Source organism: Sarcophilus harrisii, chromosome 2 (genome assembly GCF_902635505.1).
Source record: "Sarcophilus harrisii chromosome 2, mSarHar1.11, whole genome shotgun sequence".
NCBI lineage: Eukaryota > Metazoa > Chordata > Mammalia > Dasyuromorphia > Dasyuridae > Sarcophilus > Sarcophilus harrisii.
Window position 1 is genome coordinate 22,913,036 of NC_045427.1, and position 22,335 is coordinate 22,935,370.

At 37.1% G+C, this 22,335-nt stretch overlaps 1 long non-coding RNA gene across 2 annotated transcripts in view; it reads left to right on the forward strand.

The window, feature by feature from the left end:
- LOC105749142 overlaps positions 1–22,335 on the forward strand; it is a 309,126-nt gene that overhangs the window by 202,078 nt on the left and 84,713 nt on the right. For both annotated transcript variants that reach the window (XR_004231547.1, XR_001120378.2), the window contains exon 2: positions 18,161–18,242. This is a non-coding gene — a long non-coding RNA (uncharacterized LOC105749142). The remainder of the gene's footprint in view (positions 1–18,160; positions 18,243–22,335) is intronic.

The following is a 22,335-nucleotide window of genomic DNA, read 5'->3' on the forward strand; positions in this document are numbered from 1 at the left end:
CTCAGGTAGGCTCAGCATTCATCTCTAGACTTTTGTTCTCCTGGTTACCATAAACAGGAGGTTTAAAGCAAAGAGAGCAAATTAATTTTATCCATCTGACTTAAATGATGTTGGTGATGATGATAATAATAATAAAAGTGCTACTGAGAGAGCACTTTAAGAGTTGCAAAGTGCTTTGCCTAGGTTAGCTTATTTGATCCTATGCTAATGCTCTCTTGCTGTGCTCTCCTTTGGATTCCACTGCCTACCTGGACTGAGATTCTCCTCTCTTCCTGCCTGGAACACTTGATCTCCCTAAACTTCACTCCTTGCTTGTCTAGCACACTTGGGATCCTCTCTGCTTTTACTGTCTTTCCACTTGTTTCACAGGTTATCTAGTGTTGATGTCTCCTGGGCAGCTTTCTCTGTTATTGCTCATGCTCCAACTTTTCCATAAAGAAGAAAGCAAGCAAATGAATTTTGCTTGTTCTTGCCTCCTCCCACTCTCCCCACCAGTGGGTATAGAATTATACAATCAAATGCATGACCTTGGGCAGATCACTTCTTTCTGAGCTTCAGTTCTTTATTTGCAAAATAGAAATAACAGCATAAGCTGTTGAGGAGCAAACAAGATAATACATGAAAAGCATGTTGCAAACATTAAAATGGTATATACATGTCACTGGTTGTTATGGTTGTCATTATTATTACGCCTGGATTCTTCTCATTCATACTGAACCCTCCCATTCTTCCCATTTACCTTTTTCTGATTTTATTCCCTTTTCTCTTTGCTGTTTCTTTTATTATTGGTGTAGATATGATGCTTCTCTTGATATAATCACTAAAAATACCCTACTGGTGTTAGAACCATAGATTTGAAGAGGTAAGTCACCTTAGAGCCCCTTGATCCTCATTTTACAAATGGAGAAACTGAGATTTACAGAATTTAAATGACTTGACTAATGTAAAACAGTAAGCATTTGAGGCAGAATTCAAACAGATCATACCAATTGCAAACTGAGTGCTCCCTTTCAATTTCTTCCCTCATTAGATTATGAGGTCTTTGAGGTCAGAGACCCTTTTTCTTTGCTTTTGTATTTCTAGCACTTAACTGACACATAGTAGGTATTTAATACATGTTTATTGCCTGACTGAGTGACTTATGAGCCCAGATCTATTGGATTCCAATGTCAATATTCTGTTCATTTTGCCACAATCACCTGGGAGATCTCGTATGGCTGTAGATGCACTGGTTTTCTGGGTTATGGATTTGTTTTGCCTCTCTCAATCATATACTCTACAATGGCCAGTGAAATGATGGGGCTGTGCTACAGCCACAGCTCCAGAGGACTCAGAAGAGGACGTTCTTGCCACCAAAGTTATCGATCGATGCAGTCCAGTGGCTCCTTCCCTTAAACATTCCGGTTGCATAATCCTCCGGTTACAATGCAAATGGGCTTCTTGGAGGAATGGCTCATCTTCTTCCCTCCATATGGGTTCTTCTTCATATGGGTTATTTTGCTCTTTACATAATTGATGGATGGCATTTGGGGAAAGCAGTGTGACTGGATGGGGACAATCTAACCAGATGGAAGATAATAGGGATAAATGCAAAATCCTCCACTTGGGTTAAAAACAAATTAATAGGATTAATATGAGATGAATAAGATATGCTTGTGAAAATGACCTTTCCTCTTCCCACATTAATTCCAGAGAAGTTTACAACGTTATATGACAGCCAAAAAAGCTAATAGAATCCTAGATTCTCTTAACTGAAATAAAGTCTCCAGCCTCACAGCCTAAGGGCTGCTTTTCTAATAAAAATCCTAGAACATTTCTGGTTCCAAAGAACTGAAGTTAAGGCTTACATAAAGGTTAATAATGAGTTGGAGGAATTTATAACATATTGCATGCAAAGGAAGAACATCAAGTACGAGACTAAGGAGACTTAGGACTAGTAAAAAGAAAAAGATGGGTTGGTCATATAGTAAAAAAGAGAGAAAACTGATAGGTTGCCTTTGTGTGTGCTCCACTGGTATTCAGGGGATGGAAAAATGACACAAAGATGGCCTCTAACACATTGTATGGGACTGCCTTTAATTTTATGACCTTTAAAGAGGACATGGGTATTGGATGTGATCAGTTCCCTATAACATGTTTATCATCTATTTATCCAGCCCCAATCTCTCTCCTTATCTTCAGTTTTACTTTTATAACTGTCTATTGGTCATCTCAAACTGGATGTCTCATAGGCATCTTAAACTTAACATGTCTCAAAATAGACTTATCTTTCCACACACCGTCTTTTCTTCCTAGTATTTCTTTTCCTAGACACTCTAGTCACCCAGACTTGTAAGCTAGTTATCATCCTCAACTCCTTACTCCCTTTCACCCCCTTATCCAATCTTTTTCTAAGTCCTATTGATTCTATTTTTGCAACATCTCTTGCACAAGCCCAGTTTTTCACCACAGGCACTCATTGTAAGTCTTTATTGTGTTGTCCTAGACCATTGCAACAGCCTTCTGGTTTCTTTGACTTGATTTTTTCCTATCAATTAATCCTTCCCTCATCTATAAAACTGATCATAACCACAGGTTTGACCATATTACTCCCTTCCCCTCATGGAGATATATGGAGATATAATACCACCTAACTCCTATGGCTGTTGTTAGCATCAAATGAGATAATATTTGTAAAAGGAGTTAGAACAGTGGATGGCTTTTGAGAGGATTCTGGGAAGATGGAAGAGTAGGTTGGTAAATTTCAAGCTCTCCAAACTTCCCCCACAAATAGAACAAATTTGTGCCTCAGGGCAATCATAGACTGGTGAAAAACCAGGAAGACTTGGCACAGAACAAAGGTCCTCCTGACAAAACCCAAGAAATGAAGAAAGTCCCGGGGCCTGGAGATTAACTAATATGAAGTGTGAACACCTCCAGGCTAGTTCCACACAAACACCAAGGAGGGACCACTTAGGCTAGCTGAATTTGGCTGGAGCATCAGCAGGAATCAGAGAAACTTTCATGCCCTGGACAGTTTGAGGAGTCTAGGGTCTGAGTCCTGGAAGACTGACTAAACCTCGGCTGATTAGGATTGCCAGGCCCACTTGTGCCACAGGGACGGGGCCCTAGGCAAGAGGGAACCAGCACACACATGAGTGCAGAAATGCAGGGGCAGAGATATTGCTTGCTGTCGGCACTTGCTGGAGCATGTTTGGGGTTCCTGGTCAGATTGGGAAGCTGAGGTGAAGGCAGAGACACTACCTTTCCACTCCATATTCAGAAGTGCTTACACAAATACTTCTTATTTAGAAAAATGTACCAACAAAGAAGAAAGATCCCCACCCTAGAAACTTACTATAGGAATAGGAAAGACCAGGGTTCATTTTTTTTTTAACTTGAAGTAAAATAAACAAACAAACAAAAAATCTTTTACCTCAAAGAGTAACATGAAATGACTCTCTGCTCAGAGAGAATTTATAGAAAAACTCAAAAAAAGAATAAAAAATATCAAATAAAAGACATGGAGTAAAAACTAAAAACCAAAAAATAAAAAGCATCCAAGAAAAAAACAAGATTATGGAAAAAAGTTAATCAACTAAAAAATGATATACAGACTCTCAAAGATGAAAATAATTCTTTGAAAAATTAGAATTGGGCAAGGGGAAGGCAGTGAAGCTAAAAGAGACCTAGAATTATACAGGACTTATCAGCAACCATAATAAAAGACCTCAGATCTTGAAATCATTTCTGCCAACAACCAAAAGAATGAGGTCTGCAGCCAAAAATATCATATCCAGCAAAATTATCTCTAATATTAAATGAGAAAACGTAGACATTTAATGAATTTGCAAAGTTTCAGGATTTTCTATCAACCAAACCTTAACTTAACAGAAAATTTAACATGTAAGAGCCAATATCAAAGGTCAATTTCAAGCAACTCAACATGGACAAATTGTTCATGTTTTTTGTTTTTTATATCACAAATGTATACCATATTTTTAAGATTGATATTAATAATAGAGTAGCTTAAATTAGCTACAGAATTAAGGTAAATTAATTTTACCTTACAAAATTAGAGGTAGAATTAAGGTAAAAATAGTAATTATGTTAGCTAAATGAAGTGCAGAAGAAGAATAGACACAAAGGCATTAGAAAGGGGAGGCGGGCTTATAGTTTTGAAATCCTACTCATATTGGGAATGGATCAAATAGGCAACACTATATATATATAGTGTTGCCTATTTGATATATATCTATATCTATATATATTTTATATATATATATCTATATATATCTATATATATATATATATATATCATGAAGAGTATAGCACCTTCCAAAATCTATAAAGAAATAAGGGAATAAGGAAGGAGGGATGGGGAAATAAAGGGTGAAGGAAGAAGACAAAGAAGGGATGCATGGCGGGGGTGCGGGTGTTTGAAAAAAACAGAAAGACAAGTTAAGGAGCACAATTAAAGCAAAGAGTCAACAGGGATAGGAAAAGTTTGTGTGTGTTTTTTTGGGGGTGATGATGTGTCTGTGTATATATGTATCTGTATATATAATATATATATATATATACATATATATATATATATGTATATATATATATATATTTAACTATAGTTTGCTTAAGGTAAGGGGATGAAAGAGGAAAAAAAGAATAAAGTAAAAAGGGTGCACAATAGAGAACAAAAGAACAAGGAAGAAAAGATGGACACTCATGAATATAATTTCTTCTACTAATATACATATTTTCTTGAACTGGTAATTTGTTATTATATATTTTGAATCCTCCCTGATGTTCTGTGGGGCACAACAATGTTTTCTTTTATTCTATTCTATATTGTTTTGGTATTCCTTTTCTTTGGTAGTTCTTTTTCTTATTCTGTTTTTTAAAATAAAATAAATTTTTTAAAAATTTAAAAAAGGAGCTAGAATAGTGTTTGTCATGTAATAGGCACTATGGAAATGCTTATTCCTTACCCTTCTCTTTTTGGCTCTAAATCAATAATCCTATGACCCTAAACTTTTCCCCTTCCTTGACACCCCAGGGCAAAGCCTGATTGAGTCTGTTGTAATTACAATTTTGGTACCAACATACTTGTAGAGCTGTCCAGCAATCCACTCTGTTTTTCAAACACAGGTGTTAATAAATTCACTCCTGAACTCATTGGCTTATTATGATGAAAGGACTTTTAAGAGCTACATAAATGTGAGCTGTTATTATTAGGAAGCAAATCCCCAATACAACCAGCTTACCTTTTGATGATCCTTTGCTTTCTGAATGGGGAATCTTGTTCTGGAAGACAGATGATAGTGTAATGGGAGGGAACCATAATAACATTGCCTGACACATGGTAATAGCTATCTAAATACTTGTTTATATTCCTTACCCTAAAGAAGAGGCACAAACGTATGTTTTATTGCTAAAGATTATGGGAAATTTCCATCTGACTTTTGGCTGAAATCTTCCGATAGGCTTTCTTCCCTATTAGAATATGACTTCCAAAAAAAAAAAAAAAAAGGCATATGACTTCTTTGAAGACAGAAACTTCCATCATTTCTAGTCATATCTTCAAGACAGCACAGCAGTAGGTAACATACAGCAAACTCTTAATAAATGTTTTATTCATTCAGTTAGAGTTGTCCAAAAGTTGAGTGACCTACCTTGTAAGGGAATAAGCCCTCCCACTGCTGGCAATATTTAGGCAGGAACTGTATGACCATATGTCAAGCATCTCACAGAAGGAATTCATGCTTAAAGATGAAACATAATACCTATCTCTCAAGAGAGAATTGATGAATTCAAGATGCAGGATAAGATATTTTAGATCCAGACAATCTGGGACTTTGTTTTGCTTGCTAATATATTTTTGTTGCAGTTATTCTTTTTTTTTCTTTTTCCAATGAGGGTGAGTAGAACATGGCGGGGAAGGTGCTACTATTAAGGTAGGTAGGACAAAAAAGAAGAATAATTGAAAGAAAAGAGATTCATTAAAGCATTTTTAAATGAAGAAAAGAGAATAGGAGGAAGAACAGAAAGAACACAAATAAATAGGCTAGCTTTGAAATTTACTATTAAAAGTATACAAATAACACATAATAGAGATCTTCAATTTCATGGTCAATCTTTCTTTTCTGTTCCATGTAAATGGAAATGCCCATTTTGTTTAGTATGTTAACTTCAGGTTCATATTCTTAAATATACAAAAGCAAGAGAAAAATGCAAGAAAAAAGAGATTCCTACTTTAGATACAAGCTGGCTAAAGCTGCTTCTGAAACCCTTTCTAATTTAAACACTGATTCCAGGAAGGTATCTGTAATGGAAGGTGCACAGGTATGGAGAGCATGACTGAGGTCAGCTTTCTGAAGACCTTGGAACTCTGGGTCAGAAACTTGGGAATATTCCCGTCTCCAATGAAGTCATGAAGGATCTGCTCAGGAAAGTACAGAACAGTGGATCTGAGGATGGATGGGGTGCAGAGAAGAGATTTCATAAAAGAAGAACCCATTTTTGAAATGTACTTTAAGATTCAGTATCCACACCTTTCTAAACAACTCATAAGATCACTTAGCTGTATTGTCTTCCCTTTCAGACTGTGAGGTGCCTGGGACAGGCATTGTGTTTGCTAGCTGACTGTTGGACAGTGTGGCACAAAGGAAAAAATGCACATTAATAAATCAGTGAAAGCCACTGGGGTTTGTCACGTGACTTCCAGCAGAAATGCCCACTAAATAACTGTCTTGCTTTACTTTAAAAAATCATTAAAACATTTTTTTTTGTCCCAGTCTCCCCTTTTCTCCCTCCCCTAATACAGGATAATGATAAAGTTCTTAGGAATTATAAATATCATATTGCCATATAGGAATGTAAACAGTGTAATCTTATTGGATCTGTTTCAATTTCTCTTTTATGTTTACCTTTTTATGCTTCTATTGAGTTTTGCATTTGAAAGTCAAATTTTCTATTCGGCTCTGGTCTTTACATCAGGAATGCTGGAAAGTAGATTTTAGGAGTAGATTATTCTTACTTGTAATCCTAGCTCTGTCATCTGGAATTTCATATTCCAAGCTCTGCAATCTTTTAATGTGGAAACTGCTAACACTTTGGTTATCTCGATTGTGATTCCATTATATTTGCATTGTTTCTTTCTGTCTTTTTGCACTATTTTCTTTGTAATCTGGGATATTTGGAATTTGGCTGTAATATTCCTGAGAGTTTTCATTTTCAATGATGGCCTTATAAATTTTTATTTTACCCTCTTGTTCTAGGATATAAGAGCAGTTTGATGATAGCTTTCAGGTAGTCTGGCTAATTGCTAAATTATCTCTCCTCAGTCTATTTTATCAGTCAATTCTTTGTCCAATGAGATATTTCACATTTTCTTCTTTTTTCATTCTTTGACTTTGTTTTATTGTTTCCTGGTGTCTCATAGAATCATTGACTTCCACTTGTCCAAGTCTAATTTTTAAGTAATTATTTTCTTCAGTGCTTTTGTATCTTGTTTTCTAGTTGACCAACTCTACTTTTGAAGGTATTGTGTCCTTCATTTTTGTGCCTATTTTTCCATTTGTGCAACTCTTCTTTTTAAGGAGTTTATTTCTTCAGATGACTGTTGTGCCTCTTTTACCATTTGGCCATTTCTGTTTTTTAAAGTTCAATTTCATTCAGTATTTTTGTTCCTCTTTTACCAAACAGCTAATTTTCTTTTCATAATTTTCTTGTGTTACTCTTATTTCTTTTCCCACTTTTTCCTCTACCTCTCTTCTTGAAATTTTAAGTTCCTTTTAGGGCTCTTCTAGGAATTCTTGTTGGATATATGTCCAGTTCATAATTTTTCTTTGAACATTTGCTTGCCACTATTTTGATATCAGTATTTTTTTTTTGAGTTTGTATCTTTACCTTCTTTGTCACGATAGTAACTTTTTTATGAAGTTTTTTATGTTGTTTGTTTGTTTTCCCTTTATATTATACTTTCAACTTTATATTAAGCCCAAGAATGAAGGAAGTCACAAATTGCTATTGCCAGTGCTTCAGCTGCTGTCAAGGTCTGTTACTGGTGCACCATGCTCTGGGCCCAACCAAAACCCTGGTGAGAGAGATCTTTTGTGCTGACCTCCTAAGTTGTTCTTGTACTGGAAAACTGTTTCACCCCAATCTTTTGTTGGCTCTATCACTCCAAAATTTTGTTTGAGCTGTTATTTTGAAGGAAATTTAAAAGAGTTCAGGCGAGTTGATGACTATATTCTTCCACCTTAGTTCTACTCCAAAGTATGTTTCTTTTTTTAAATTTTTAAATTTGAAAAAACAACACAGTAAGAAAAACAGAAAAAGAATTCAGCAGAAAAGTATCATGTTTCAAAATAACATTCCATTCTGGTTCTTGCTGGTTGTGTAACTTAGAGCAGGTCACATTACCTTTCTAGATCTCAGTTCCCACATTTATAAAATGAAGAGTTTGGGTGATCTTTGAGAATATTTTCAGTTTTAAATTTATGATCTTATAGTTATGCACTGCTATGCTTTTGTATAGATAGGTCTTTTCCGCTCAGTATTAACTCCCTTCTAACATCTGCCTTTTAGATCTCCCAATTCACTTTAAAGATCAGCTCTCCCTATCATAGACTTTCCTCATTCCTTTAGCTGTTATGATTATCCTCACCCTCAGCACTTAGTATTTACTTTATGTATATTTTGCATTTATTTATCTATGTACATGTATTTCCCTGGTAGAATGTAAGCTCTCTGATAACAGGGACTGTTTTCATTTTTGTTAGATTGAAATGAAGGGGATTTCATGAAGGAGGGCATGTTATTCGACAAACACAACATCTCTGTATTTTAATCAACATTCTCATTACTCGAAAGTCTTCTTGTGATTAGCAGAGGCTTTCACCAGTTTCAACAATCTGATGAAAGGCAAATGGAAAAGTTTTCTCCTTTCCAAGAGGAGAAAGTCACATATCAGGATATACACCACCAACATTCACATGCTGAGAAGCAATAAGATTTAAAATTGTATTGTGTTGCAAAGGAATACCCTGATGTTGGGAAGAAATCCTACCAGGAATCACTTTGAGACTGGAGGATCCATGAAATGTAACAAGCATGTACTGACCTAAGTAAGCTTTAGGTTTTTATTTAGGGTTGCCTTATCCCCTTGTTAAGGCAGAGGGTATGTCTCAACAGGATGCATTTAACAGTTTATTAAGGTAGTGTCTTTCTTATTTTCCTGTACTACAGTGCCTAGAAAGTGACAGTGTGTAATCTGTCAGCTTAAAAGTGATGGATTATAGGGATGATTCTATGGAACTTGATCAGATGTGAATGCAGGTGAAGAGGAGAGTATACTTCTGGGAGACATCATAGGGCAATGTAGAACCCTGATTTGGGGATAAGAGACATATCTGAATGCAAGAGAGAGACCGACAGACACAGAGACAGAGACAGAGACAGAGACACAGAATCAGAGAAATAAAAAGAGGGAGAAAGAAAGGAAATGAAGAAAAAGGAAGAAAGAAAGAAAAAAGAAAGAAAAAGAAAGAAAGAAAGAAAGGAAGAAAGGAAGAAAGAAAGGAAGGAAGGAAGGAAGGAAGGAAGGAAGGAAGGAAGGAAGGAAAGAAGGAAGGAAAGAAGGAAGGAAGGAAAAAGAAAGAAAAAGGGAAAAAAAGCAAGGCGTTCTAAAAAAAAGATGAAAATTCCTGGGTTTTTACTTGTTTCATTACAGTCTTGTGCCTTCATAATCACTCCTATTTACCAGGTAACTGGGTGGTAGGAAACTACTTTCTAATCTAATCTACTATCTGTGTGATTTTGGACAAATCAATTCATCTATCAATCTTCTCTCCTGTAAATTAAAGAGATCAGAACTTGTGATTTGGTGTGAAAGGACCTGGTTCAAACCCTAGGACAGTCATTTGCTGCCTGGGTAACCTCAGTCATGTTGCTTAACCTCCACATGCAAACAAATATGTACAAACAAGTTATATACAGACAAATTGGAAATAATCAAGAGAGAAAAGGCACTAGCTTGAACGGTGACTCAGAAAGGCTTCTTGCAGTTGGTAGGAATTTAACTGGGACTTGAAGGAAGCCAAGGAAGCCAGGAGATGAGTTAAGGAAGAGTATCCCAGGCTCTGGAACAACTAGAGAAATGCTAGGAGAGTATCATGTGAGGAATAGTAAGGAGATCAGTGTCTCTGCATCTAAGTGTGCCAAAAGAAATTATATGCAAGGAAGGAGACTGGACAAATACAGCCAGTTGCCTTTCCCTCTCAAATATACATTTGCTTCCTTAGCTGCAAAATCAGCTGGAGAAGGCAATGGCGAATCACTCTAATATTCTGTCAAAAAAAACCCCCAAATGGGCTCCTGAAGAACAACATTATAATCATCTGGTCCTTGACAAGTCTAGGAGGAAGGTGATGTTATAACATTTTACAGATGGGGGAACAGTCTGAGAGGTTAAATGTCGCACACTTGTCAGACACCAGCCGCTAGGAGCTTATGGTGGGACGTGTGCACAGGTCTTGCTTATTCACCGTTTGCTGCTCCATCAGCCAGTCACCTAGGAAAGGGAGTGATTAGGAAGGTACAAGACAGGAGGGAGGTGTCTAGAAACCGGGTGTTTCTTGTCCCCATTAGAGGGATTTTTTTTTTTGGCAGCTGAATGTGTTTCTGGAGTCCAGTGAGTAAAGATCCTCAGGGACACATGTTGGAGTGAGAAAAGGAAGAATGTAATTAAATCTGACAGGAAGTAAGTTATTCATAGCTCTTCCAGAAGGAAATGTTTCAGTGAGTTTAACCAGATACTAGGAAAGGGAGACGACAATAATAGATGTTGTAAGTGGGAAAAATGATCAAAGGAGGCAGAAAAAATCCTCCTTGTTCCCTTTTCAATGAGTGAAGGCCACCTTTGGTTGAGCTGAATGGAAGGGGGCCATCACCAACTTGCTGCTGTCCATTCGTGCTAGAATTTTCCAGGCTGTCTCATGTTTTGTGGGTTGGCAGTTTTTTGGAGCAGGATGGGAATGGAGGAGATTGGGAAAAGGGGAGGAAGCAAGAATATGATTTATGCATTTAATTTCTCCCAAATGCTTGGAAGGCGGCTGCCCGGCACCCTGAGCACATTAGCATTGATTAAAGTTAAGTCTTCAAGAGCAGAACAAATAGTCCCGATAAATAGTTGCTTCCATCACCCTGAGTTAGGGTAAAGGAGCGGCACTCAGGCCTCAGTCAGATACTTCTGCTTGCCCATCTTTGGCCTAAATGGGCAAGAAACAAATAATATCTCTCAGGCAGGAATCAGAGGAAAGGCAGAACTGCAGGCCTGGTTCGATTCTTTTCTCTTCCCACTTGTCCAAAGCACAGATCAGCAGAAAAGAGTATTGTAAACATCTGGCGACACAGCAGGGAGAGCATTGGAACAGTTGCAGGAAGCCCTGAGTTTAAAAACCATCTCAGATACTCAGCAGCTATGTGACTTTAGGCAACTCATTAACCTCCGTGTATGAGCCTCCTTCCCTATAAAATGTGAATAATAGAAGGATGAGGATTATGGAATTATCATCAGATTTAATTATTCAGTCATCATTGTTCACTGTGGAGAGAGCAGGTCAATGGAATGATAAGGCTGGAAGTCAGAGAGTTAAGATGAAATTGAGAGGAGATAGACTGGAGGAACCAATATAGAGGATCTTCTTGAGTCCAATCACAAATAGAGAAAAGATAGGGGACAATACCCAGCAGGGATTCAGGATCAAGTGAATTTTTTTAAGGATAGGGGAGAAGTAGACATGGTTGTAGACCCCAGAGAAGCATCCAGGAGAGAGATGGAAGAAAATTCAGAGAGTGAGGATGACATGGGGGGTGGGGCAGTTTGTTGGAGGAAACATACCACTATTGGAGAATTGGGATAACTTGTGCATATAGAGGCAATATCTTTGATAAGGAGAATAGTTACTGCTTTATATGATGCAAGATTAAAGGAAGAAATGATGGTAGAAGGCATTTTAATAATGTGAGATCAGGGAATTAAAGGGAGTCTTTGACCAATGGCATTTACTCCATGAAATATGAGGCAAGGTTATCAGCTGAGAGGTTGAGGGGAGGGAGCTATGGGAAATTTGAGGAAGAACCAGTGTGGTGATTCAGATACTTAGGGCAGTATAAGAGGATCACCTTTTGGCAGTTAAGGTCCAGTTGAAATTATTTAATAAAAAATTTGTAATAGATTCAGTCAGCACAATTTCACATTTTTTCTCTAACTTGATTCAGCAGGACATGAATAGGATTGAAGGCAGTGGATTGTGGGAGTACCCAAGGATGAGGCTTGGCTGAGAAATAGGATAAGCAGATAAGGGACTTGAGAGAAGAAGTCAGTGTAGAATTGAACCAATTCAGTAAAATGGAAAAGGGAGGAGAGTTTACTTAGTGCAGGGGTGATGGCCCAGGAAAGAACTGAGGGGTAGAAGAACTGAAGGTCTCTGTGAGAATGGAGTTAAAGGTCAACTGGACTAAACTGGTCTCTAACCTGTGATGTTGGGAGCTGAACAGAGCAGGCTAGAGGCTAAGGAGTCAGAAATCCAAGAGAAGTTTAATTTCAGTGTGAGAGAAACAGTTTGCAAGCAAAGTCCTTCTTCCTAAAAAGGATGGCCCACTTGTTTATGGCAAGGGTACATTTTTAAAGTGTGAAAACCACAAACAGCTGGACCCTAACCTAGGCATTCTGGTTCTAGAATAAATAGTCTCAAAGTCCACAAGGAACAGTCTCCAAGTCCTTAGACTCCTTAAGCCTTGTGGTTGTTCAGTTGGGCACAGAGCCAGAGTTAGTGTGGCAGGGAGCAACCATAGGGCATCTAATTTAATTCACTCGGTGGTTATAAGAATGGGGATTATTGTTATGCAAAGAGCAGGACACAGCTGGCTTGCTGGGCCTTAGCTCTGGAAAACAGGGTGTCTCCTAATAATATCATGATATTTCCCCCTTTTGGCCAAAAGGAGAGAGTCTGAAAGAATCCCTGCTAAGATGCCACAAGAGATCAGTTGTTTCAGTATAAGGTATTGAGTTAAGTGGATCCTGCCTAGCCATTATTTGCTTACAAGCAGAAAAAAAAGGGGGCCAAGAATGGAGAGGGAGAAAATCCCAACACATGCTTGAATCAGAAACTTGATGGTTGAGCACTTAACAAAAAAGAAGAGGGAAATGAAACGAGCACAATATACTTGGCCCTCATCTGTAATTTTTGGACAGTTGTCTCATCCGGGTGTTGGCTGATTTGGAATCCATAAATCAGCCTTGAAGTTCCCCAAGTGTTCCTCTGTTCACTCAGGAGCAGTACTTTCTTCAGATTATCCAGGAGTACTAAATGCCTAAATGGGATATCTGGGACTCAAAATGTGCTGGTTAAATGGACATTGAGAATGGGTCAATAGAATATAAGGAGACTTGATATCAGTTAATATTGGTTGTAGCTATTGTATTATTTTAGTCTTTCGTTTCAAGATGTTTATATTTGTTTTCTTGGTACCCTTGGTGACATAAATTTCCTTTTTCAAAACAAGTCCATTGTGATCCCTTTAAATAGTTTGATCTGTAACATGACATTAATGTGACCAGACTTGTAATTATGATTATGAATTTATGAAAAAACTTTATTGCACTGTTTGAACCTAACCCTCCATGGTTGGGAAACTGGATCATCTCTAGGTTTTGTTTAGAGATTTTTAATTAAAGACCTATGTTATGCTAACCAGAAACTCAAAACTGATGCAGGAATTTTCTCTAAAGATCCCTACAAGATCTGTCTGACTACTCCCTTAGCTGCCAAACTTGTGAGTGGGTATTCCTGGATAAAAAAATCTTATTCTCAGAACAACTCTGAAGAGGGGCTCTGGTTCTCTGATTCCAAATCTAGAGATTACTAGATAATTTTGACTTAATATAATTTTAAACAATCACTTAAATGTATTTCTCTGCTTTTGAAACTTTTTATGTGCCATTCAGCTTTGCTATTCTACTTAAATCCTGTACCTGATATAAGATTTTATTTTTTTTTAATTTATGAGGACCCAGAAATCACATAAGTTCTTCTGCTTTTTAAAATGTTCAAACAGATACTTTAATAAAAATAATTTCCTTTTCTTTACCTTTATCAATGCAATTTATGTGTAAAATCCTTAATCTGGGTTTGAGAATTTATCAAAATATACTCAAAGTCTAAATTGCTGAAATAAATATGAAGTTAATAATATACATGTCTATATAGTTGTTAGTGAAAATACTGTAATCCTTTTGCTTTCTCAAAATTTACTATTCCATTCATTAAAAAAAAACTTTTACATTACATCTTTGTCTTATTATTTTGTCTAGTCATTCCTCCCTTGGGAGACTATCATCCCTATATTATAATTTGACAATAAATACAGGTTAAATTTTAAGATATCCAAAACTGCATCCTGTTATAGTAATTCAGAGATGTTCCAATATCAAATTTATTATTTAACAGATTTAGTATCGTGCTTGCAAAACTTCTTGATTATAGAAATTTTTTTATAAAAGGTGAAAGAGGGACATAGTCATAAAATTTCATAAGTCATAACAAAGAAAAATTTTTTAAGCTCTGTTTGATTACAGGCATGATTGATATCTGATAGCCAATCACAGGATATCAAGTGCAAAGCTCAAGATTAATCAGATGGGGAACTTTCTCCTTTTCAGAAAAAGGAAATTGCACAACAGAGAAATAGATTCAGGAGGATCTTACTTTGGGTCATACCAAAGTCATGTTCAAAACTTTCTCCAGGTACAGATATCTACCCTATCATTTTAAAAAATATTTTTATTTAAAGTTTTGAATTCCAAATTCTATCTCTTCCTTGTCCCCTCCCCTGAGATGGTAAGAAATTTGATAATTTTTATACATGTGCAATTCAACGTAAAACATTTCCATACTAGTCATTTTGTGCAAGAAGACAAATAAAAGAAAAAAATGAAAGAAAAAGGTAAAAAAATAGCATACTTCAGTTTGTATTCAATCAATATCAGTTCTTTCTCTGGAAGTAGGTAATATATTTCCTCATTAGTCTCTTGGGATTGTCTTGATTCGTTGTATTATTGAGAAGAGCTGAGTCATTTACAATTCCTCATTGAACAATGTTGCTTTTCCTGAGTACAATGTTCTGTTCACTTCATTATGGATCTGTTCGTATGAGTTTTCCAAGTTTTTCTGAAATCATACTGCTTGTCATTTCTTATAACATAATAATTTTCCATTACAATCATATACTGCAACTTATTTGGCCATTTCCAATTGATGATATCCCTTTGCTTTCCAATTCTTAACCACCACAAAAAGAACTGCTAGAAATATGTTTGTACAAATATGTTCCTTTTTCTACTTTGGGATGTTTTTGAGATATAGACTTAGCATTAATATTATTAGATCAAATAGTTATATAGCACTTATGGAATAATTCCAAATTGCTCTCCAAAATGGTTGGATCAGTTCACATCTCTACCAATATGAATGTCCCAGTTTCCTTATACCCCCTTCAACATCCAACATTTTCCCTTTTTTGGTCATATTAGCCACTCTGATAGGTGTGAGGTGATACACACCTGAGAGTTGCTTTTATTTCCATTTCTTCGATCAGTTGTGATTCAGAGCATTTTTATGACTATATAGATAGCTTTGATTTTTTTTTTGTCTGAAAACTGCCTGTTCATATCCTTTGACTATTTATCAATTGGAAAATGATGTGCATTTTTATAAATTTGATTTCATTCTCTATATACTTGAGAAGTGAGGCTTTTATTAGAGATACTTGTTGCAAAAATTTCCCCCAGTTTTCTGCTTTTCTTATAATTTTGATGGCATTGGTTTTGTTTGTTTAAAAAAATTAATTTTATATAATCAAAATGACCTATTTTACATTTTGTAATATGCTCTATTTATTCTTTGGTTCTAAATTCTTCCCCTCATTCATAAATCTGACAGATAAATCATTCCTTGCTTTCTTATTTTGTTTATGGTATCTTCTTTTATGTATAAATCATATGCACATTTTCATCTTATTTTGGTAAACAGTGTGAGATGTTGGCCCATACCTAATTTCTACATACTGTTTTCCAGTTTTCCCAGCATTCCCCCCTCCTCAAGCTTAGATTTTTGGGTTTATCGTGTACTTGGATGACAATGGTCATTTATTATAATGTAATTTGTACCTAATCTATTCCGTTGATCTACCACGCTGTTTCTTAGCCAGTAACAGATCGTTTTGATAATCATTAATTATTTTTTTAGTACTGATATGACCTCATTGTCTATGTCTATGGTACTGAGGTATTTGTTAATTTCAGAGAATGATCACTAGCTAGGGATTCTGTCTAAAGGGGCAATGAAAGGTGGGAGATAAAATGCCTAAGTCACTTGCTACTTAGCAAGTGGATCCAATGCCCTTGGTAGATCCAATTAGGACCACCCAGGTATAAAGAAAGAAAAGTCCACTGGTAAAGTCAGAGCTTTAATGTTGCCATGGTGACATGTGCAATGAAAAAATAAGGCAAAATGAATCAGTTATTTAGGAGATCAATGACACACACATATATGTATAAGTGGGAAATGGGGTGCTTGGGAGATTTTTTAAAGATTTAAAGTGTCTCATGAGCAGCTAACTTTCCAATTTTATTACTTTGACATGTATCGACTGGGATGGAGGATAATGCACACTTCTTTACCTTAACAAGGTAATGATGCATACTTTTCTGGTTTATCAAAGTAAAGAGGAACATTTCCTGACTCAGAAAAAAGACTGTGAGTTCACACCTTGTTCAGGAACAAGAGACTTCACACCTCCTGTTTCAGAAAGCTGTGAACACACTGTGACTTTATAAGTCAAGAATGCTCTCTTTTCTTGCTTAGGAGGGTGAAAAGAAATGGTTTGCTGTCATCTTAGAAGGAACTTTTCTAGATTATTTTAAAAATACACCTGGTTGTTAAAAGATGACATTGATAATTAGCATTTAGCTATTGCCAAAATGAAAGCCAGTGATATCTGAATTTTGGTCTTTTCATTCCCACCCCTACCATGCTAGATTTATAAGATTTTTGGTGGTCACCTTGAGACCATGAATTAAATGTATCTGAGCACAGGCAGCCATTAAGGGAAAGGAATATAGAGATTATTACTATTTCTTCTTCTAGGGAGTTCTCTTAAAAGCCTGCCTTCTGCTTATTATCCCTGGACCACGGGGAAGCTGGAATATGCTCTTGGGCTTGCCTTATATCATTTTTGGTGTGGTTACACAGAACCCTTTGCAAAATGGGAATTCTCAACAGGGTATATGAGACAAGGACTCATTCATTCATTCAACAAACATTTATTTGGTGCCTCCTAGGGACAAGTATGAAAGGATTTAAAAAATGAAATGAAATGTCCAATTACTTCCCCTGGAATATGTGTGTATGTTCAGGTGTGTGTGGAGTGGGCTTTATGTGGCTGTGAGAGGCGGCTCCAATTCCTGCTGAAGCCTTTTTAAAGACTGTTCAAAGCCTTTCGTTCTTTTGGGGGGGGGTGTCTATTTTCCACCCAGGAGAGAGAATTTGATTATCTCCTTACAGAAACACTCCTACTCATCTTTTGAAAGAAGATATATTCACTATCTATTGTACCCTTTAATTAGGTAATTATAGATGATCTTATATTGCTATTACATTCTTTCCCCAGAGTATCTCTCTGTTTTCTCTAAGTGGATCACATACTCCTTGAGTTCAGGAACTGTGATGTATTTCTTTTTATCCTGTCCACTGTGCCTAGCACAGAGTTATAGCAGATGGGGTTAAAATCTTTAATCTAATCAGTGTGGGGAAATACTAGTATGGGAAAAATTTTTCTCTGCTTATGCAGAGGAGTATTTAATCCATGACACATAATATTTAAAAATTTCCTGGAAGCACTGAGAGGTTAAAGGGATTGCTTAGGGTACATAGCTATTAATTGGTATTTAATGAGTGGTTACAATAAGGGCAAAGAAGGGGAACTGTAGTAGCTAGAATGCTAGGTCTGCTCTCAGAAAGAGTTATCTTCCTGAGTCAGATCTGACTTCAGACATTTACTAGCTGTGTGACACTGGCCAAGTCATTTAACACTGGTTCATTTTCTGTTTCTGTAAAAGGGGTTGGAGAAGGAATTGACAGATCGCTTCCAGTGCCAAGAAAACTCCAAATGGACAAGACTGAACCAGAACATCAGCAACAGTAAGTGCTTACAATGTATAAGGAACTTTACTAGCCTTGGTATATACATGTGGAAGTGAGATGGTCCCTGGCCGTAATATTGATGTTACTATTGATAATGATAGTTAACACTGATACATTGTTTTAATATTTTCAAAGATCTTTTTAATATATATTTGTATTTATCATTACAACAATCCTGGGGGTTAGATGCTATTATTATTCCCCTTTCACAGATGGCAAAGATGAGGTTTACCATTAATGCACAGCTACTTAATTCAAGATTTGAACTCAAATTTTCCTAACTCCAAGCACTACTCATTAAGCCACTTTTTTACTTGAGGGATACAACAAATCCTCAGTTAAATATGGGCAGTATAATATACTAAGTGTTTTTGGGGAGTAGGCTGAGGCAAGCAGTATTAACACATGGCTAATCAGGAAAGGCTCATTGAAGGAGATGATATTTAATCTAATGTATACAAGACAGAATTTAGATCCAGATTTTCCTGATTCCGAGTTCAGTCCTCTCTCCACTATAGTATGTACAATGTTTATAAACCCATATTGTATTTATAAATGATAAAATAGATGTAAGAAGAGACTAATGGTTACTAGAAAGTACATTTTTAATTAATAAAAATTGATCAAACTTCCTCTTCACCATTCTTCATCTGAACCACATGTCTAAATTAAGAATAGAAATGGTCGGGAAGAGAGTTGCCTATTTTTGTTGATTCTTTTTTGGTTTGGGTAAAATCCCAGTGCATTTTCTGTTCAGACTGCTCTCTTGCTCAACAATATTTAGTTCCTCCTTATTGCCTTTTACATAAAATATATGTATCCTTATCCTGAAATTCAAGATCCTCTGCCATTTTCCTCTAGTCTAAACTACCTCTTTAATCTAATTTTCAATTATTCCCAATTGCTCCTTTCTTCATTCTGGAATGGATTCCTCCTCTCCTCTCACATTTTGGCTGGGTCAGATCTTTTACCTTTTTCTTTCACGGTCTAATTCAAATTCTACCAAGAAAAGTAAGATTTGGGACAAGAGGACCTGGGTTCAAATCTCTTCAATTTACTACTCAAACACCTTTAACAGAATCATATAATCTCTCTGAGTTTAGTTCATCATGAAGGGAAAGGATAAGATAATCCCTTAAATTACCATTCATCACAAAAGTTCTGATGCTATGCTCCTACCATGATTGCCCCCTTCCCCATGCTGTAAGTGATCTCTTCCTGATGAAGTCTTAGAGCATACTATATCTTTCCTTGACATTGATCCACATTTCAATGACGCCCCCCTCTCAAAGACACAGCATCCCTGCCTAGCTTCTTTTGCTACATCGAGGATTAGGAAAAGGAGTGAGAATAGTTTTCATTCTTCACTGAGGGCTCCTGGCATAGTGGATAGGGTACTATACTGGGGATAAAGAAAAAGTGTGTTAAAATCTGGACACTAAGTAGGTGTTTGTTTCTGAAGAAATCACTTTTGTTCTACCTCAATTATGTCATTTGTAAATAAAATGACTGGACTTGGAAACCTCCAAGGTCCCTTTCAGCCCCAAATCTCTGGTATCTATGAATCTTCCACGATCACTAAGCACACCATTTCTGTTAGGTTTATGTCATCTGCTTATGTAGCCCTGTTTAGATTTTTGTGACTTTCATCTATTGGTCTCTATTTCACTCTCTCCCCTTCCCTAAGGAGCTCAGTGCCTGGTTCAGACTTTGTGACATTAACTGCTATCCTCATTTTTCCACTTCTCAAGACTTGAACACTGAAATTTCCCATTTCAGGTGAGAATTTCTTCTCCAAATTCAGAATCCCCTTTTGACCTCATTGTTCCGGCAACTTGAACACTGGACTTTTAATCAAAGAACCTAAGTTTAATTCCCATCTCTGCTACTTAGTATTTGTATGATCTTAGATAAGTTGTTGTGCCCCATTTCCTCAACTGTAAAATGAGAGAGTTTTCCCAAGTGGTCCAAGTAAACCAACAAGCTCTAAATCTGGGAAACTGGGAGTCCTCACTTCACAATCGAGTCTTAACTAGCTCAGCACTTCTATTTATCTTCCCTATCTGCTACTTCCCCATCTTTGAACCTTTTCCTATGTCTATAAAGAAGAAATATCCCAGAAACAGCTTCCTTCTAATCCATATGATCAGCCTTTAGCTGGGCCTTTACTGCTACAAAGTGATATTTTTCTTTATCTCTTGCTATCTTATTCTGCACTGAACTTGTCCCATGATAATGTAACAGGGTGACTGCATTATCTGTGCAAAGTCCTCTGAGCAGTCAGCACACAGACAGCTGTGAGTGCCAGTGACAGAAAATCCTACTAACATTGCCATGTCATCACCTCTGCTCCTCCCCCCCCGCCCCCCATACACCTTTTCTGGAGCTCAGAGTTATTTCCATGGTCTCCACTTATGACTTAGAAGGTTAAACAACAGTTTAATTGGATTAGATAAAAGTATAATAAAATTCAAATAACTGATTTCTATCAACAACTGCCCCATCTCGATTTTCTATCCCATCTCTCACCCCCTTCTAATGCTCAGGGTGGGCTTCTGGGCTCACTGGCTCTCGCTGTAGGAAGAGAGACACAGAAATTTCCTGGGTTAAATGCCTCCTGCCAGGTGCAGGGAAGCCTTGTGCCAGTTGCTCCTGACAATTAGCGTTGGCTAGCAGTGGAACACTGCTCTGGCTTGAACGCTCACAGAAATCTCAGCTGCAATGTTGGCTGTTTTCCTTGGTAGTTTCACATCAGGCAATTGACCATAATTCCCTTGTTCTACTGCAAACACCATTGTATCGTTCAACCATAACAGGGCCAGGATTTCTTGTATTATAAATGTAGGGGAGGTAACTTGTAGCCTTACTCTAGCTTGTTGGGAAAGATCGTATATAGGGCAGAAAACTTTTCCTTGCCTGTCTCTGTTTATTTTTCTGTTTCTCTACACCCATATATCCATCTCTACCTGTTTATATGTCTCTCAGTCTCCTTTTTCAGATTATCTGTTTCTCTTTCTCTCTCATTCCCTCTTTCCCTTCCTTTCCTTCTTCGCCATCTGTCTTTCTCTCTGTGTCTGTCTGATTCTGCCTTCTCTCTTTGTGTGTGTCTCTCTCTCTTCTCTTTTTTTCTATCTCTGTCTCTGTCAACCATTTCTCTCTCTTTATATATCTTTGACTTTTGTAAAGTCCACATACTCAGTGATACTGTGAACTCCCCATGCACCAACTCCAGTCTCAGAACAGTCACGTTGAGGATTTATATCTTCGCCTGAAGTCATCCTTCTGGGAGAAAGGGAAAATTGGGCTACTCCTGGGGCCAAGTTCTCAGATGTGACACTCAATTTTGGCTTCTGTGATGCAAGGAGACTATACAGAACCACAGTTCTAGAAGAAAGCCTTGGATAGATATACAAAGTGGCTGTTTTCAGTTATTTCTGGCTTTGGAAGCTGCCTGTGTTTGGGCTTGGAATTCTTACTGATATGATTTAGGTTTTGCCCTGACATGTCTCCACTTGTTATTCCTCTTGGATTTCTGGCAGAGGTTGAATATCCAGATACATTTCTAGAGAGCTTTGCTTGAGTGGAGAGGGTATGCCCATAGATGTGCCCAGGAGAGGAGAATTGAAGGGGCTTCAGCCTCAGGTATAACCATCCTGACTCCTGGAGCTGGGCTTCTATAAGCAGCCATGGCTGAGACTAGAGATTCTTTGTCTAGGTGCTTGTGGGTGTTCCAGATGTGGATGCCCCTTTGTGCTACTCTCCACACTAAAAGCAATGGGGGAAAGTTGAAGAGAAGAGGACATGGACTCAACATAAAGAGAAAAATAAGCAACAATTTTCCTGCCAATTCTAAAATCCGAACTTAACATCTTGGAGATAACATGTTCCTCTCACTCAAGGTCTTAAAGCCAAGGCCACTGATTATCAGGAACATTGGAGAGTGGATTCTCCTTCACCTTTCCTCGTACTAGATCCTCTGAGATCTCTTCCAATTCTGATATTCTGAGGTATCTGGGGTCCTTGAGTGTCAGACTAAGGATTCTGATGGCATTCTTCATACAATGGAAATTCATTTAAGGCCATATGGTAC